We start from the raw sequence: 16,415 nt of genomic DNA on the forward strand, positions 1-16,415 counted from the left end.
AATGTTCTTAGGATCCAGCATGATGTGCAATGCAAACTGCAGAATTAGTAAAATAGGATTAGACATATAAATGCCATCACATCATTTCCTGCTAGCTTTTCCTGTAACGATAGCACAGTCAAGTTCTAATAAGGTTTTTCTAGTGATTAATCATGTTTACTTTAGAAATATCTACCATATATTAAATCCCAAACCAATTAGCCTTCATACACACTCCCCCCGCCTTTATGCAAAGAAATACAATTACCTGGCATATCCGCCTGTAATTCAATGTAACAATAGACTGTTGATTTGAAAAAGATTGACTTTGTGCAGTGACGGAGCCGAGGTTCCAAAAAAAACACTAGTTATTATTTAGCATGCACAAAAATCATCAATTTGTATCTGTTTAATTGGAATCTATTTAGTCCAACCCTGAACATAAAGTAACCCATATCCCATGTCCAACCAATTCTGGATCAGTCAGAGGCGTAACTTGAAGCTCCTGGGCCCCAATGCAAAACCTGTAACAGGGCCCCCAACTATAATGCTTTATCATAGTACTGGGCTCCCTATATGGGGAAGAGAGGTCTTATGGGCCCCCTAAGGCTCCTGGGCCCGGGTGCAACCGCATCCCCTATAGTTATGCCAGTGGGATCAGTAGTTGCCTGTGACATTGAGGGAATACTGTGGTCACGGAGGATATTCTGTGGCTCATTCAGATATTTATTAAACCCCACTGTCAGTTTTGTCACAAGTAAAGTGGCGGAGGCCGATGTGAGGTACTTACCTGGTATAGCTCAGTGGTTGCCCAAGGTCTGTCCAACAGGGTGCACCTTGTTGATAAAAACTATACAATATACTAAATCTAGTGCATGGCAGAGATTTCTAAAGTTCCAACTGAGGCCGGGCTCACATGTGCGAAAGTAGCATTTCATGCATACTTGCTGCGTGCCGCCAATTTGTGTGCATAATCTGTTTTAAAGGGGTTGTCTCAGGCAGGGTTGGCCTTTGGTTAGATGGTGGCCTGTGCAGAAATTATTCTGGCGCCCCCACGTCACACATACAACCCGTATAAAAGGAATAATATTAATGTGTATGCCACCGTCGCAAACAATGTTTTTTTTAACTGACTCGATGCATTGGGAATGGAAAATAAAGCAACATTATAAATAGTCTCCCTATTTTCTATAATTTTTTTTATACACCTCCTATACAAACCTATATATCCCAACCCACATATTATCCCACTCTCCCCATTAGCAACTTTCCTATCCCTCTTGTATGGTGCCAGGCTAATCTTCCACCCTGTAGATGCTATGGTGCTGATGAGTGAGTGTGAGGCATATTGTGTGGTTACATAATGCATACACATGATAACAAACCACACTGCATCAGGCTAAGGCCGCCTGCACACGGTACCCGACCCTGACAGCCGCGGCATCCGCGCGTATCCGTCCTTTTGCTTCTTCATCTGTACTGCGAATGGACCTGGTGGCTCGCTGTTGGACATGCACAGTGCAGATTTTCTTTTTCCCGCTCCGTCGCTAGGCGATAACGTGGAATAGGCAACCTGTCCGCAATGTTAATTGCAGACAGGCCGCGGGTCGGATGGCTTCTATTGACTTGAATGGAAGCCCTTCATGAGGAATCCGCACAAAAATGGAGCATGCTGTGATTCTTCCTCCTCCTTCGGAAACTGCAATTGGTTTCCGCAAGTTTGCAGGAAAAAGTGTTTTTTCATACCATGCTATGGACGATATTCACCGCGGATTCCGCAGCAAAAATCCACCCGTGTGCAGGCCGCCTTAGATAGATAGAGCTGTAGATATGGCTATATCCCCAACAATATATATCTACCTCACAGCATGATTTATTTCCCACTAGCTTACCCGTCGCGCGTTGCTGCGAAGACAGACATACATGCATTTGTTTTTATATATAGATGACATCAGGAAGTGAGAAAATTAGATTCCGTACGTACAATTTGGACGCTAATTCTTTGGCGCTTAGAATTGAATAATCGAGTTGGGACCCATTAACTTTTCCTATTTATGACATAATCAATGCTCGTGCCAAATTTCACGTTTCTATGACATTGGGAAGTGAGAAAATTAGATTCCGTACGAAAAATTTGGACGCTAATTCTTTGGCGCTTAGAATTGAATAATCGAGTTGGGACCCATTAACTTTTCCTATTTATGACATAATCAATGCTCGTGCCAAATTTCAAGTTTCTATGACATTGGGAAGTGAGAAAATTAGATTCCGTACGAAAAATTTGGATGCTAATTCTTTGGCGCTTAGAATTGAATAATCGAGTTGGGACCTATTACCTTTTCCTATTTATGACATAATCATTGCTCGTGCCAAATTTCAAGTTTCCATTACATTGGGAAGTGAGAAAATTAGATTCCGTACGTAAAATTTGGACGCTAATTCTTTGGCGCTTAGAATTGCATAATGGAGTTGAGTCCAATTAACTTTTCCTATTTATGACATAATCAATGCTCGTGCCAAATTTCAAGTTTCTATGACATTGGGAAGTGAGAAAATTAGATTCCGTACGAAAAATTTGGATGCTAATTCTTTGGCGCTTAGAATTGCATAATGGAGTTGAGTCCCATTAACTTTTCCTATTTATGACATAATCAATGCTCGTGCCAAATTTCAAGTTTCTATGACATTGGGAAGTGAGAAAATTTGATTCCGTACGTACAATTTGGACGCTAATTCTTTGGCGCTTAGAATTGCATAATCGAGTTAGGACCCATTAACTTTTCCTATTTATGACATAATCAATGCTCGTGCCAAATTTTAAGTTTTTATGACATCGGGAAGTGAGAAAATTAGATTCCGTACGTAAAATTTGGATGCTAATTCTTTGGCGCTTAGAATTAAATAATCGAGTTGGGACCCATTAACTTTTCCTATTTATGACATAATCAATGCTCGTGCCAAATTTCAAGTTTCTATGACATTGGAAAGTGAGAGAATTAGATTCCGTACGTAAAATGTGGACGCTAATTCTTTGGCGCTTAGAATTGAATAATGGAGTTGGGACCCTTGAACTTTTCCTATTTATGACATAATCAATGCTCGTGCCAAATTTCAAGTTTCTATGACATTGGGAAGTGAGAAAATTAGATTCCGTACGTAAAATTTGGATGCTCATTATTTGGCGCTTAGAATTAAATAATCAAGTTGGGACCAGTTACCTTTTCCTATTTATGACATAATCAATGCTCGTGCCAAATTTCAAGTTTCTATGACATTGGAAAGTGAGAGAATTAGATTCCGTACGTAAAATTTGGACGCTAATTCTTTGGCGCTTAGAATTGAATAATTGAGTTGGGACCCATTAACTTTTCCTATTTATGACATAATCAGTGCTCGTGCCAAATTTCAAGTTTCTATGACATCGTGAAGTGAAAGAATTAGTGGCAGTGATGGAAATCAAACGATCTACGTGGGGGGGGGGGGGGCGCAACTGTCGACCACGCTCGCACGCGCGCCATTTTTCGTAGGATAGTTGTACTATGCCTATAATCTTCCCAGGAGTGTACTCAACAACTTCCCAAAGTTTCATGGCGATCGGATGAATGGTGTAGTAGCGCATAAAGGACAAACACACACACACACACAGACAGACAGACACACAGACACGCATACATTCAATTTTATATATATAGATTTATCTCCAACTGTAACTATCGTCCCCCACCATATGTCCATCTCCCACCCACTGTCCAACACACACACAACATTTGGTATACCCCGGATCTCAGGATAGGTCAGCAATAGTTGATCGACAGAGCTCTGATGCTCAGGATCCCTGCTAATCAGCTGATCGCCAGGCCTGCTGTCAGTGCAGAGAGCACCAGAAGCAGATAGGGCTGCCAGCATTGCAGTGGCCAGGCTTGGTACTGCAGGCACAGTTGTCATTGAATTCAATGGAAGCTGAGCCTGCAGTACCTACCTGGGCTGCTGCACTACAGACATCACTAGTTGCTTCCAGGGCTGCTTGCGCTGAACAGCTGATCGGTCAAGATCCCAAGCGACAGACCCTTGCCAAGGATAGGTCATTAATAGCAAAAGTACCAGACAACCCTTTTAACCCTTTTACAAAAAGTGTCCAATTTTCCAAGTTTCCAAGTTCTAAAATTTAGGCCATTAAAAAAAAAATTGGAAAGTAATGATCCTATTTGGGAACATTGCCATGTAAAAGGTTTAGCGAACAAGACCACACAAAAACAGCTGTCCCTGAATCAGCATAAATATAGGGCTGTATGCTGCCACCTGCTGGATTCACGTTGCACTTCTGGTTTACAGTAATAGTACCTTAGTTTAACCACATGAATATGCTGCTTTTGCTTCCTGATCTGATTGAGGTTTTGATTACAATGCAGTGCAGCAAAATTCAGTCGAACAACTATTTTGAGCAGTTCTTCTAAACAGTTAATAGAGAAACCTCTGTTCCTCTTTATTTTTAAAGTTTGATTTTTCAACATGATTTCTAAAATATAGCAGGTTCTCCTTACCCTCTCATTTGCTGCTGTTTGCACCTTTTCATGTTTTTAAATGGGTTGTATCAGAATAGCTTGGGCCCCTGACAATCTTAAGAACAGGGGTCCCGTGTCCCCTAGTTGCTGAACCCCCTGCAGTGAGGAGGAGACTGAATAGAGTGCTAGTTGTGTAAGTACACCAGCACTCCATTCACTTTCAATTGGACTGCCAAGCACCAAACCTATACCTGCTTGGGTATTTCTGTCATTTCCATTAAAATGAATAAAGTGCTGACTGCCCATAATGTCACTGAAGTGACAGAAGGGCGGGGCGCAAATTTTCTATTGCCCTGTTGTTTGCAATCCACTTTCAGGCAGGCAGCATATCACAAGCCTACTATTCTGCCAGTTGTTCACTGTGCTGAACTTCCTTTCCCTCACCTCCAATGCTGCATTGCTTTGTAGCTGGTTGAATCAGAAGGGAGGCAGAATCTGAATACTCACCTCACTGCTTTCCCAGAACAATAATAGGTGATGGGCTTACTGAGACATGCTGGCTAAATGATAAGCACAGATTGTGGAGATCATTATAACAATTTCTGTAGATCTGTCAGCCTGTGAGTATGGGGTATCCCTTGGGTTATGGATGCAAATGGTAGCAGCAACCATAAAACAGTAATTGAAATCAGAGCTTATGTCAGAAGACGAAGTGCAGTCAGTTTTCATAAGGGGCGCTACTTAATGGTTTTGGAGAGCATTTTCACTGGCAGTGGTACAAACTTCCCAACTTTCAAAGAATATAAGGAGAGACAACTCCTACAGTGTGTGAAGCGTACCATGGCAAACCTTTTACATCAAGCCATATCTTTAACCCCACCCCGTCCTTGTTCCTCTCCTTGCATACCCAATCTAACCCAAACTAGTGGCACTGCGGACAGAAAAACTGTGAAGAAGACGCAATAATAAAATAGCAATGTGGTCCCTTTGTAACAGTTACTTTCTGTGTTCACCTTGAACAATGGTAAAAACAGTCATTCTTATTTCTTTATAAGAAGATACAGTAAGTTCAATGGTTACAGGACAGTCTTAAGGGGGTTGTCCCGCGAAAGCAAGTGGGGTTATACACTTCTGTATGGCCATATTAATGCACTTTGTAATGTACATCGTGCATTAAATATGAGCCATACAGAAGTTATTCACTTACCTGCTCCGTTGCTAGCGTCCTCGTCTCCATGGTGCCGTCTAATTTCAGCGTCTAATCGCCCGATTAGACACGCTTGCGCAGTCCGGTCTTCTCCCTGGTGAATAGGGCCGCTCGTGCCGGAGAGCTGGTCCTCGTAGCTCCGCCCCGTCACGTGTGCCGATTCCAGCCAAGGAGGCTGGAATCGGCAATGGACCGCACAGAGCCCACGGTGCACCATGGGAGAAGACCCGCGGTGCATCGTGGGTGAAGATCCCGGCGGCCATCTTAGTAAGGTAAGTAAGAAGTCGCCGCAGCGCGGGGATTCGGGTAAGTACTAAACGTTTTTTTTTTTAACACATGCATCGGGTTTGTCTCGTGCCGAACGGGGGGCCTATTGAGTAAAAAAAAAAAAACGTTTCGGCGCGGGACAACCCCTTTAAGGGCACAGTATACTTGACTGTTGCAGACAATATTAAAAGGTATCAGGGGCATAGCTGGGTGGGGGCATGTGCCCTGGGTGCAGTCAGGGGGCACCAAATCAGCTTACAGCCAAAGTAGGCATTAGCTGCTTGCTGTAGGAAAGCAGAGGAAGCAATACCTTTGGGATTAAAGGACCTTTGATCTAATGGTCAGGTAACCAGACACATGTATAAGAGGTCTGCTGGAGAACATGAAGGGTCTTTAATGATGTCACGAGCATGTGATCAGTCATATGTGTGGCAAGCGTCAGACTCCAGGCTGTGCTATTAAGGGAGTTTCTGGCAGTATAGGATGTGAAGATGTCCTTATGAGCAGGTAAGAGATTGAACACTTTCTGGGGGCACAAAGAGGAATTATTACTATGTGGGAGAAGGGAGGGGGCATCATTCTTGGGGACTCTGCCGTTGATCTCATAAGACCCTAGGAACACCCCTGGCTGCTAGTGCTGCGTTGATGGATCACTTAAGACCATGATTACATGATTTTTTTCACTGTGGATTTGAAGTGAAATCTGCAACAATTTCACATCAAATCCACAGTGAAAACCGTCTCTGAATTCTCTCCCTAATTTTAACGTGAACCCGCGCTGTAGTGTATATAGTGTGAATTTTCTCTGCTAGTGAACTTGAGATCCCCATGCGGAAAAAAAGAAGTAACATGTCAATTCTAAACATGGTTTCTGCATCGGAAAGTCAAAAAACGATTTTTCCCATTGACCGTGCGAAATCCACACGTGGATCTGCGGTACTAACAAATGAAAATCTATGTCAGACATCTATGGCAACCATGCGATTATCATGTAAATTTCCTCTGTGTGAACACTATAGAGAGCCAGCGATGCGGTTGAAAGTTATAGATGAAACGTCGCCAACATTAACATTAACATTACATTAATTGGTCGGGGTGCGGGGGAAGGGGGGCAAGCTATATTGTTGTCCCGAGTGCAAGAAGATCTGAAGGTATAATACTTGAACATGCTCTAAAGGAGTTTCAATTTGTAAACTATACCTAGCCTATCCGTTCCTTCGGCCATAAGTAGTAGATTGTGGGGTTCTGCCACCCAGGATCAGTGCTGATCAACTGATCGCCAGACCAGTGTGCTTATACACTGAGCTAATGTTTTCAGAGAGCAGACAGCTCCGTTCCCACTGCAGTGGCCAGGCTTGATATTACAGGCAAAGTTCTGCTTCCTGCAAAATTAGCTCAGTGCATGAGTACACTTGCCTTGGCAGAGGTCCTTTGTGGCAAAACCCTGCCAGTTTATTATTGATGGCCGATCTTAATGATAGGCCAGCAATAGTTTAAAACTGAACCACCCCTTCATCTTTGTGGTTCTTTTCTTGAAAGGTTCTTTAGCAGGGCGGGGGACCATCTGTTACTCCACTGGCCCACGAGGAGTTGGGTTGCACCCAGGGTAGTTGTCTGCTTTTGTCCATCCTACAATGCCGTTGTGAGTCCTCAAGGAGGCTACCCCTGCTCCGCTTAGAAGTTACTTCCAGAGTTGTACCAGCCACTCCATGTTAATCTGCCCAGCGCCTCCGCAGGTCCTTATGGCCGCAAAGCTGTGGTGTGGATTTTTCTACATGGAGCTATATTCTGTGTTATGTGAAAGCAGCCTTATGGTTCTACATAACTCAATGTAGATCACTATAGCGTTTTATGGTGATCTACGTTTAGTTCTGTAGCACTATGGGAGGTTAAATCACAGACTCTTAAGTATGGTAATCTGAAAAAAACCTAAAAGGGTATTTGAAAATTGAGTTGCTAAACCCGATGCCTTTTACACCCTGAGAAAAAAAGTGAAGCACCTAGAAGAAGTTGTTGTTTTGTTGCAGAACGTGGCATGCAGATACATCTCAGGCAGATATGCTAATGATCAGAGTTGTGGTGTGATTAGATGAACGGTCTTGCCACCTGAGGTCTTAAAAGTGGTTCCATCCTTGGCTTATAAAAAGGCTCTGAGAAGCTACTTGCATGCAGGGAACCTCTTTTCCCACTTGTCTAGAACTTGTTAACCAATAGACGCCTTTACAATGCAATCCAAGACATTTGACCAGGCCAACAGAGTTTGAGAGGGGCGCATTATTGGAATGATAGGAGCTGCATGATCATATCGATAAATGGCCGACCACCTGAGCCGATACGGCCAGGCTGTTAGGAGGTGTTGGGACCAGTGTATGAGTGAGGGCACACACACAGGGTGGCCAGGCTCAGAATGCCCTCAGCAGACCACCAGTAGTGAGGATCACTTGATCTTCCAGCAAGATAATGCTCGACCGCGCACAAGGGTGTCACAGTAATGCCTCCACAACATTGTCACACTTCCATGGCCTGCCCGGTTGCCAGATTTATCGTGATTAGAACATGTATGGGATCATCTGGGATGCTAACTTTGAAAGCCTATGAGTTTGCATGATCTAAGTTACAGAATATGTGGACCAACATGCTGCAGGATACCATACAGAATCTGTATGCTTCAATGCCCGCCCGTATGACATCTTGTATCCAAAGCTAGAACCAGCCTAGCAGGGTACTAGAGCCTCCATGCCTGCCCATATCACATCTTGTATCCAAGCTAGAGGCGGTACAAGAGGGTACTAGAGCCTTTCTTCAAGGGGTCAGTTTTCTGCAAAAAATTATCTTTTAACTCCAGTATAAGAATCACTTACTTATATCAACGTTACAATCACACAGAAAAAGTTTCATTCAAATCCGGAAAATACTTCAGGGTGTTTCATTTTTTTGACAAAGCGTGTATATAGTCTTAAATTGTACCCACCTCATGCACATGGTTGTATTCAGAAGGCTATATGGGCACATAGAGAGTATTCTGAGGCTCAGAACTGTAGAGCCACAAATGTTCCCCATGCTGCCTTGTGCTGCTCTATGTGCAGAAGCAATGCCTCTAGGACAGTGATTGGGGAACCTTTTAGAGACCGAGAACCCAAACTGCAACCCAAAACCCACTTATTTATTGCAAAGTGCCAACATGTCAGGGGGCTGGGCTTATCATGATGTATGATTTTACTTCCATCGTTATAAAAAGAACAAAGCTATTTCAAAATAGACAGGGTGCAGATTTTGACTGCGGAACTGCTGCAGAATTTGCCGCGGAAATTTCTGCTGAGGACATTCTACAGCATTTCCACCATGTGTAAACATACTCCAGCAGTAATAGTGTCCCCCACAGTGGCCTCTGTAGTAATTGTGACCCCCACAGTGGTCTCAGCAGTAATAGTGACCCCCACTGTGGCCTCTGTAGTAATAGTGACCCCACACAGCGGCTCCAGTAGTAATAGTGCCCCCCCACAGCGGCTCCAGTAGTAATAGTGACCCTCATAGTGGCCCCAGTAGTAAAACTGACCCCCACAGTGGCCCCAGTAGTAATATTGACCACCCCACAGTGGCTCCAGTAGTAATAGTGACCCCCACAGTGGCCCCAGTAGTAATAGTGACCCCACAGCAACTCCAGTAGTAATAGTGACCCCCCCCCCACACACAGCAGCCGAAGTAGTAATAGTGACCTCCACAGTGGCCCCAGTAGTAATAATGACTCCCACAGTGGCCCAATAGTAATAGTGCCCCCCCCACCCACACACATACAGCAACCCTAGTAGTAATAGTGACCCCCCTTACAGCAGCGCCAGTAGTAATAGTGACCCCCACGGTAGCCCCAGCAGTAATAGTGACCCCCCCGCCCCCCCCCCCCCCCCACAGCAGCCCCAGTAGAAATGCTATTACTACTGGGGACGATATAGGGGACACTATTACTAATAGTATCCCCTATATCATCCCAAGCAGTAAGAGCGCCCGCCTGAGACCCATATACTTACCCCATCCACCTCGTTGAAGCGCCGCTGATCCTCTGCTCGGCACTGCTGCTGATCCCAAGTGCACACTGTGACGTCACTGTGTGCATCCAGACACCTTCTCCCCTCTCCTCTCGCAGAACCAAGGAGGAGACGCCAGGGGAGGGGGATCCCGGTGCACCTAGGATCAGCGCCACTGAGTGAATACCGGCAGGGCAGCTGTGGCCCCAGCCGGTATTCACTACTGTGGTGAGAAGCCCCCAGCGCACGTGCCAGCAGGGAGGGCTCTGTGTGTCGCCTCTGGCACGCTTGCCATAGTTTTACCACCACTGTTCTAGGAGAAAAACCTCTGCAGTACAGCAATGGATGGAATATGCAACAATTTGAATTTGTTGAATTCGGGTTTACTCTGACAACAAAAGATCTGCTATAAAGCAGAGTTCATAGAATCATAGAATGGTAGAGTTGGAAGGGACCTCCAGGGTCATCGGGTCCAACACCCTGCTCAGTGCAGGATTCACTAAATCATCCCAGACAGCCTAAATGTCAAGTTATATTCCTCAGCAGTACTACTGAGTTCCTTAGGCCCAATGCACACTAGGGTGGCCCTTAGCTATAGGTAATTTTCCAAAAGTTAAAATTTTACTGCTCCCACCCCATAATCCTGTTCCAATCAACAAAAAGCAGGCTGCGCAAAACTTCAGCTCAATCAAATAATTACTAGGCGACCCTCAAACGTCTTGAAGTTGGAACAAAGTATACGTATTACGCAACGACTAATTCCATTCAAAAGCGGTATTCTCTTCCTTATCTCCGCCATCTTCTTTTTTATTCTCAGAGAAATTTATGTGGACACATCCAGCCAGCAATTGTTTAAAACATGCCGAATCAAATTTCCCAAATGTAATTTCAAAAAGTTCCTTAAATAACATGAAAAATGTAAAAAATATTAGTTTTTTGTAATAACGCACTTAACTTTTATAAGAAAAAACGCATTTTTATTTACAACAAAAATTTCTATAGAATCAAAACATAATGTGAACGAACATTGAACATTGTTTTTTCCTGAGGCCCAATGTCCACAGGCAAAATTGAATTGCGGAATACATTGAATGGCTGTAATTGGTGCATCCAGCGCTGGCTGTGATTGGCTGAGAGGGCTGTCACTCAGTTGATTCACCCAAGCAGAGCAATCTTTTGCTGTGAGACGGGAAATTTAAGCCCCGACGGCACCTGCAAGGGGAGTATTGATTTTTTTTTTTTTCAAGCATCCTTGGCTGCCTTTTCAACTGTTCAGAGTTTTAAGCCTCTTTCTGCAACGTCATTCACAACAACCGTCTTCTCAAGTTTTTCAATTCCACTTTTGTCACCAGGATCATCCTTCCATTAACCCTTTGCAATCCAATTTTGGATTCAGGGTTTCCAAGGGGCTTTTTTCTTTCTGCCGTTATACAATGGCGCCGTCTGCTGGCTAGAGCCAGTACTTCAGTATGTGACATGCCGGAGAAGCCCGTAACATCAGAGCAGGCAGTAATATACAGTAAGAATACCCTGCCGGACGTCCTCCCACATCAGAGCTGTACAGCCTTTAATCAGAATGTCTTCAGACGTCAGACAGTGGATTGGAAAGGGTTAAAGGCAATGATAAAGCCTAATAACGTTCCCTATGTATAGCGCAGACCGAAGGTGAACAGCGTTGTACATAGGGAACCACGTTAAATGTAACGCCACCGTTAATAGCTATGTTACGCAGAAAATATACTGCAAGCGATGTTATTGCATACGTGCAAATCGCATAACATAATTTGCGCATAACATAATTGTATGTTAAATCAATTGCTTAATTTAGCAATAGCAGCGCTAATTAAATTAATGGAAACTCGCATTAATTTCCATGATTAGTCCTTACAAGTGATTATAAATAAAATAAATGAAAAAACATTTTTAGCTGAAAAGATTAATTCTGGACAAAAATTTCCAAACTTCGTGGTCGATGAGGGTCGCCTCACAGATGTTGGATCGAGCTAAAATTTTGCACAGATCGCTTTTTTGTTGATTGGAACGAGATAGGGGGGTGGGAGCTAAACTTTTAGAAAGTTGAAAATGAAAGGCCACCCTAATGCACATGGATGGATATTGGCTGCGGAATTGGCGGCCAGATGAATGCATGCAATGTAAAATGATTCCTCCACGCACACGAATGGAAATCACTTGCGATTTCCGCTTGCGAAGGAAGAATCGCAGCATGCCCTACTTTGGTGTGGGACTCGTACGAACGGCTTCCATTGCAGTCGATTTCGAAATTGCCGCAGATCCGCATCATTGCTGGCGCAGCATTCTCTGCACTATGCATGTGCGGCAGCGCGCCAGCCGGCACATCCACATTGCACACTGGCCAGATTTCGCTGCGAGATCTCGCACCTGGAATCCGACCCGGCTGTCTGCATGCGGCCTAAATTATGACTCAGCCCGGCTATGCTAATTGCCGTTTAGGGCTTAAACACGTGGGCATGTTTGAGTCCCGTACTGCAGCCGTGAAAATCACGGTGGCATAACAGGACAAAACGAAACCACTGATTTCAGGATTCTCGCCCGTTCATAGTATAGACGAGAAAAGATAGGACTTGCCCTACTTCTCCCCCACTTTGTATTAACTGCCAGCGGGAAAGATAGGGCAGGACGTATCCTCCCATATTTTATATCACGGAGGTTTTAGACAGCTGTATGCGCAACTCTTTGATTATCACACCGCATAATAGGACAAAAACACGCCAGTGTGTTTAAGTCCTCGGTCTGAATGCAATTAGCACATCGAGGCATATGGCCCTTCTACACGGGCCGACAGTCTTTCAATCAACTGCACAAGCAATGACATCACCCCTAAGGTCGTCGGCGCTCGTACAGAGCATTCAAACAGAAAGACTTCTCGTCCGCTTCTCCCTTAGCACTTCACCTCCTATGGGTAGCGCTGAGCGGGGAGTAATTACCCGTAACGAGAAGCCAGCGAGCCATAGACGTTTTCTAAGCTTAGGTCAGCTTAAACAACCGTGAACAACAACTGAGCGATTTATTTTTTCGCATTCGCACTGAAAGATTATTGCTAAAGTTCGTTGCGTGTAAATGGGCCTCTATAGGTACTGGGCGCTCTGCGCTGCAGATATAGGTGACCTATTATGGCTCAGTACTAAAAAATTGTAGTAATACAACAAGGTACATAAAGCCATAGAAAGGAAGAAAAAGGCCATTGTAAGTATATGCCTACAAGCAGATGTTGGTAAGACCTGAATCCACATGTATGACACACAGATTTTATATGGATTTCCACCTTTAAATTGCAAAGGTTGAAATCCGCAGAAAACTACCAACATGTCAAAAATTTAAAATCCGCACCGCATGTCAACCCCACATGGAGCTGTTTGACACCACATGAATGAGATTTGGTAAGATCTCATCCACATGACATCCGCCCATGCTTACCTATGGGCAGCTTGATTTCCGGATTCCACAAATCAAACCCGCCCGTGGACACTGGGCCTAAGAGTAGGAAAGGCTTTTTAAAAAAAAAACATTACACTCGCCGGCTCAGCCCCCTGCTGCCACTTCAGTCATCCTTGCTGGGCTTCGTTTATAAGTCAGCAGTGGTGCTGTGTCCGTACACACGTGACCAGTGTAGCCAATCAGAGGCCTCAGGGCTCTTGCGCCGTACACCAGTGATTGGCTGCAGCGGTTACATACATATACAGACACGTCATTATTGCAGTCTAGTAAGCAATGTCCAGCGAGGATCAAGCAACTGCGTAGAATTTTTTTACAACATTTTCTATTTTTAGAAAACATATATTATTTCGGACAACCCCTCTTTTGTAGTATCTATTTTTATCCGTTTAGTCGGGGCGACTCTCGGACACTTTACGGATCGGCCCTCTCCACGCGGTTCTGGTTTGTACTGCTTTCAGTTCCATCATTTGCATGTTGGTTTCGGCTTTGTTAGTCTGAAGCCAGCGAGTTCTTCGGCGGCCGCGGCCGTATTTTGCTGCTGACCACTCCAAGCATTATCGATGTTTCTAATACTATTGCTTGCATCATATGGCAGAAGTATGAGAGTCTCTGATTCGTAATGTTGGCCGACAATGAAAACATTTGTGTGATGCGGTCTAGGAGGGTTTTATTCATGATCTTGGCGGCCAAGGAATTCGCAGGAGTTTCCTCCATAGTTCGAAGGCATCAATCTTCCTCCGGTCCGTTCTCTTCAGTGTCCGTAAGCTGTGATTGGGAAGATGACTACATTGACTATCCGGTATTTTTATTACGTGGTGAACTGTAGTTTTTATTGGTACCCTTTTTGGGTAGATAAACTATATTGTAAAACTTTTATTAATTTTTTCATGAAAGCAGGGAGAGAAAATGCATCAGTTCTGCCATTGTTCTTTTGGGTTCTTTTTTTTAGAGCATTAATCATGCAGCGTAAATGATAAATATTAATTTTTTTTCTGCAGGTCGGTACGATCACAACGATACAAATTTTTTTTTTTAGGTTTTTTTCAATTTTCCACCATAAAACCCCTCTTTTTGGATTTTTTTTCTAAATTGCTACATTTAAAGTCCTATAACTTTTTTATTTTTCCACGGATAGAGCTGTGTGAGGGCTTGTTTTTTGCGAGACGAGCTGTAGTTTTCATTAGTCCCATTTTGGGGTACATACGGCTTTTTTGATAATTTTTATTGGGTTTTTTTGGGAGGCAAAATAAAAAATATAAGCATTTTGCCTCAGTATTTTAGTTTTTTTTAAGCTTTTTGCCGTGCAAGATAAAACGTATGTTCAGTTTGTTGCGTGAGTCATTACAGATACAACGATACCGAATATGTGGGGCTTTAAGTTTTTTTTTTTTTTAATGTAACCTAATAATAGGGGGAAAAGCACAAAAAAGGGTTTTTTAAACTTTTTTTTTTACCCTTATTTTTTTTTTTGACACAATTTTTTTTTACACTCTGTATGACCTGATGCACAACACCTATGATCGCTATGATAAAGCATTGCAGGACTTCTGTCCTGCAATGCCTTATCGCTTGTTATAGCGATCATAGACAATGAAGGACACCTGAATCTGGTGTCCTGTTGCCATGGAAACCCGACAGCACTCCACGATTACATCATGGAAGTCTGATGACGTCCCTCTGTGAACCCTTTACATGCTGCGATCTACATAGAATGCAGCAGGGAAGGGGTTAACAGCGGGGGCCGCTGTCCTAATGAAACCCCCACTGTTGCAGGTGGAGGCTGGCTATCAGTGACAGCCGGCTCCCGCTGTCGAATAGTGCAGGATCGCTTCTGATCTTGTGCTATCCTCAAGGCGTAACGGTACGTCCTGATGCGTTAAGTACCACCCTATCAGGATGTACAGTTACGCCCTGTGGCGGAGAGGGATTCATATTGTGCGCTAGCGCGATTCGTTATTTTATTTCAGGTCCTGATTCTCCATTGCGGTTGATTTGCGATCTGAAGAAGATAAAGACTTGAACCGCTTTGATTTCTTCATTGTTGTTTTTGATTTTTCGGGTACCCTTATAGCTAATGCCCACGGACAGATTTCTGCCGCATTTCACGCGGCGGAAATCCGCGGAGTTATCCCGCAGCTATTAGGTTCTATTGAACCTAACAGCGCAATGTTCATGCTGCGGAATTCCGCAGTGTTAAAGAAATCGCGTCACCCTACACCGTCGGCCGTGTTATGCGCTGTACTGTGCATGAGTGACAGCTCGCGGAACGGGTCTCGCGCAGCGGATCCGTAGAGGTGAATATGGGGTCTTTGGGGAGCGCCGTGTCGGACTCCGCTGTTCTGTTGGTGGAGTCCGTCACGGCCGTGGGCATGAGGCCTTACTGTTATTATTGCAGTAATATTCCTATGAACGACAGCAAAAAAAATACTTATATTATACGATCCGCCGACGTCACGGTCAGGAAAGAAACATCTACTTCCACAAGGGCTTTAGGGCGCTGTTGGGACCGCTCACATTGGCGGCTCCACGTTTAAGCAGGCGGGCCAGCCGACTTAGTAAGTGGGCCAGCTGACTAGGTAGGTGCATCAGCCTTAGGGCGCCTGCAGACGGGCGGAATTTCTGCGGCGATATTTTAAGGACATTATCCGCCCGTGGCCGCAGCCAATATACTTCTATGGGGATCCGCAGTTGTCCCCAGACAGTCGGATTTGCATCGTGGATTTTCACGCGCTAGTAAAAAAAACGCGGCATGTTCTAATTTTGTTCGGATTCTGTGCGTTCCCAGGTGCTTTGGATCTTCCGTGCAGACAGGGGCCTTTGATGCACAATTGTGCACCAAAATAGAGCATGCCGCGTTTTTTTTTGACGCGCTCTAAAGGCACACTGAAAAACACACAGTGTGAAGGAACCTGTTCAGATGAATGGATTCTATTCGCTGCGCATTGCGTGTACAGATGTTTC

This window comes from Eleutherodactylus coqui, chromosome 3 (assembly GCF_035609145.1).
Source record: "Eleutherodactylus coqui strain aEleCoq1 chromosome 3, aEleCoq1.hap1, whole genome shotgun sequence".
Classification (NCBI taxonomy): Eukaryota; Metazoa; Chordata; class Amphibia; order Anura; family Eleutherodactylidae; genus Eleutherodactylus; species Eleutherodactylus coqui.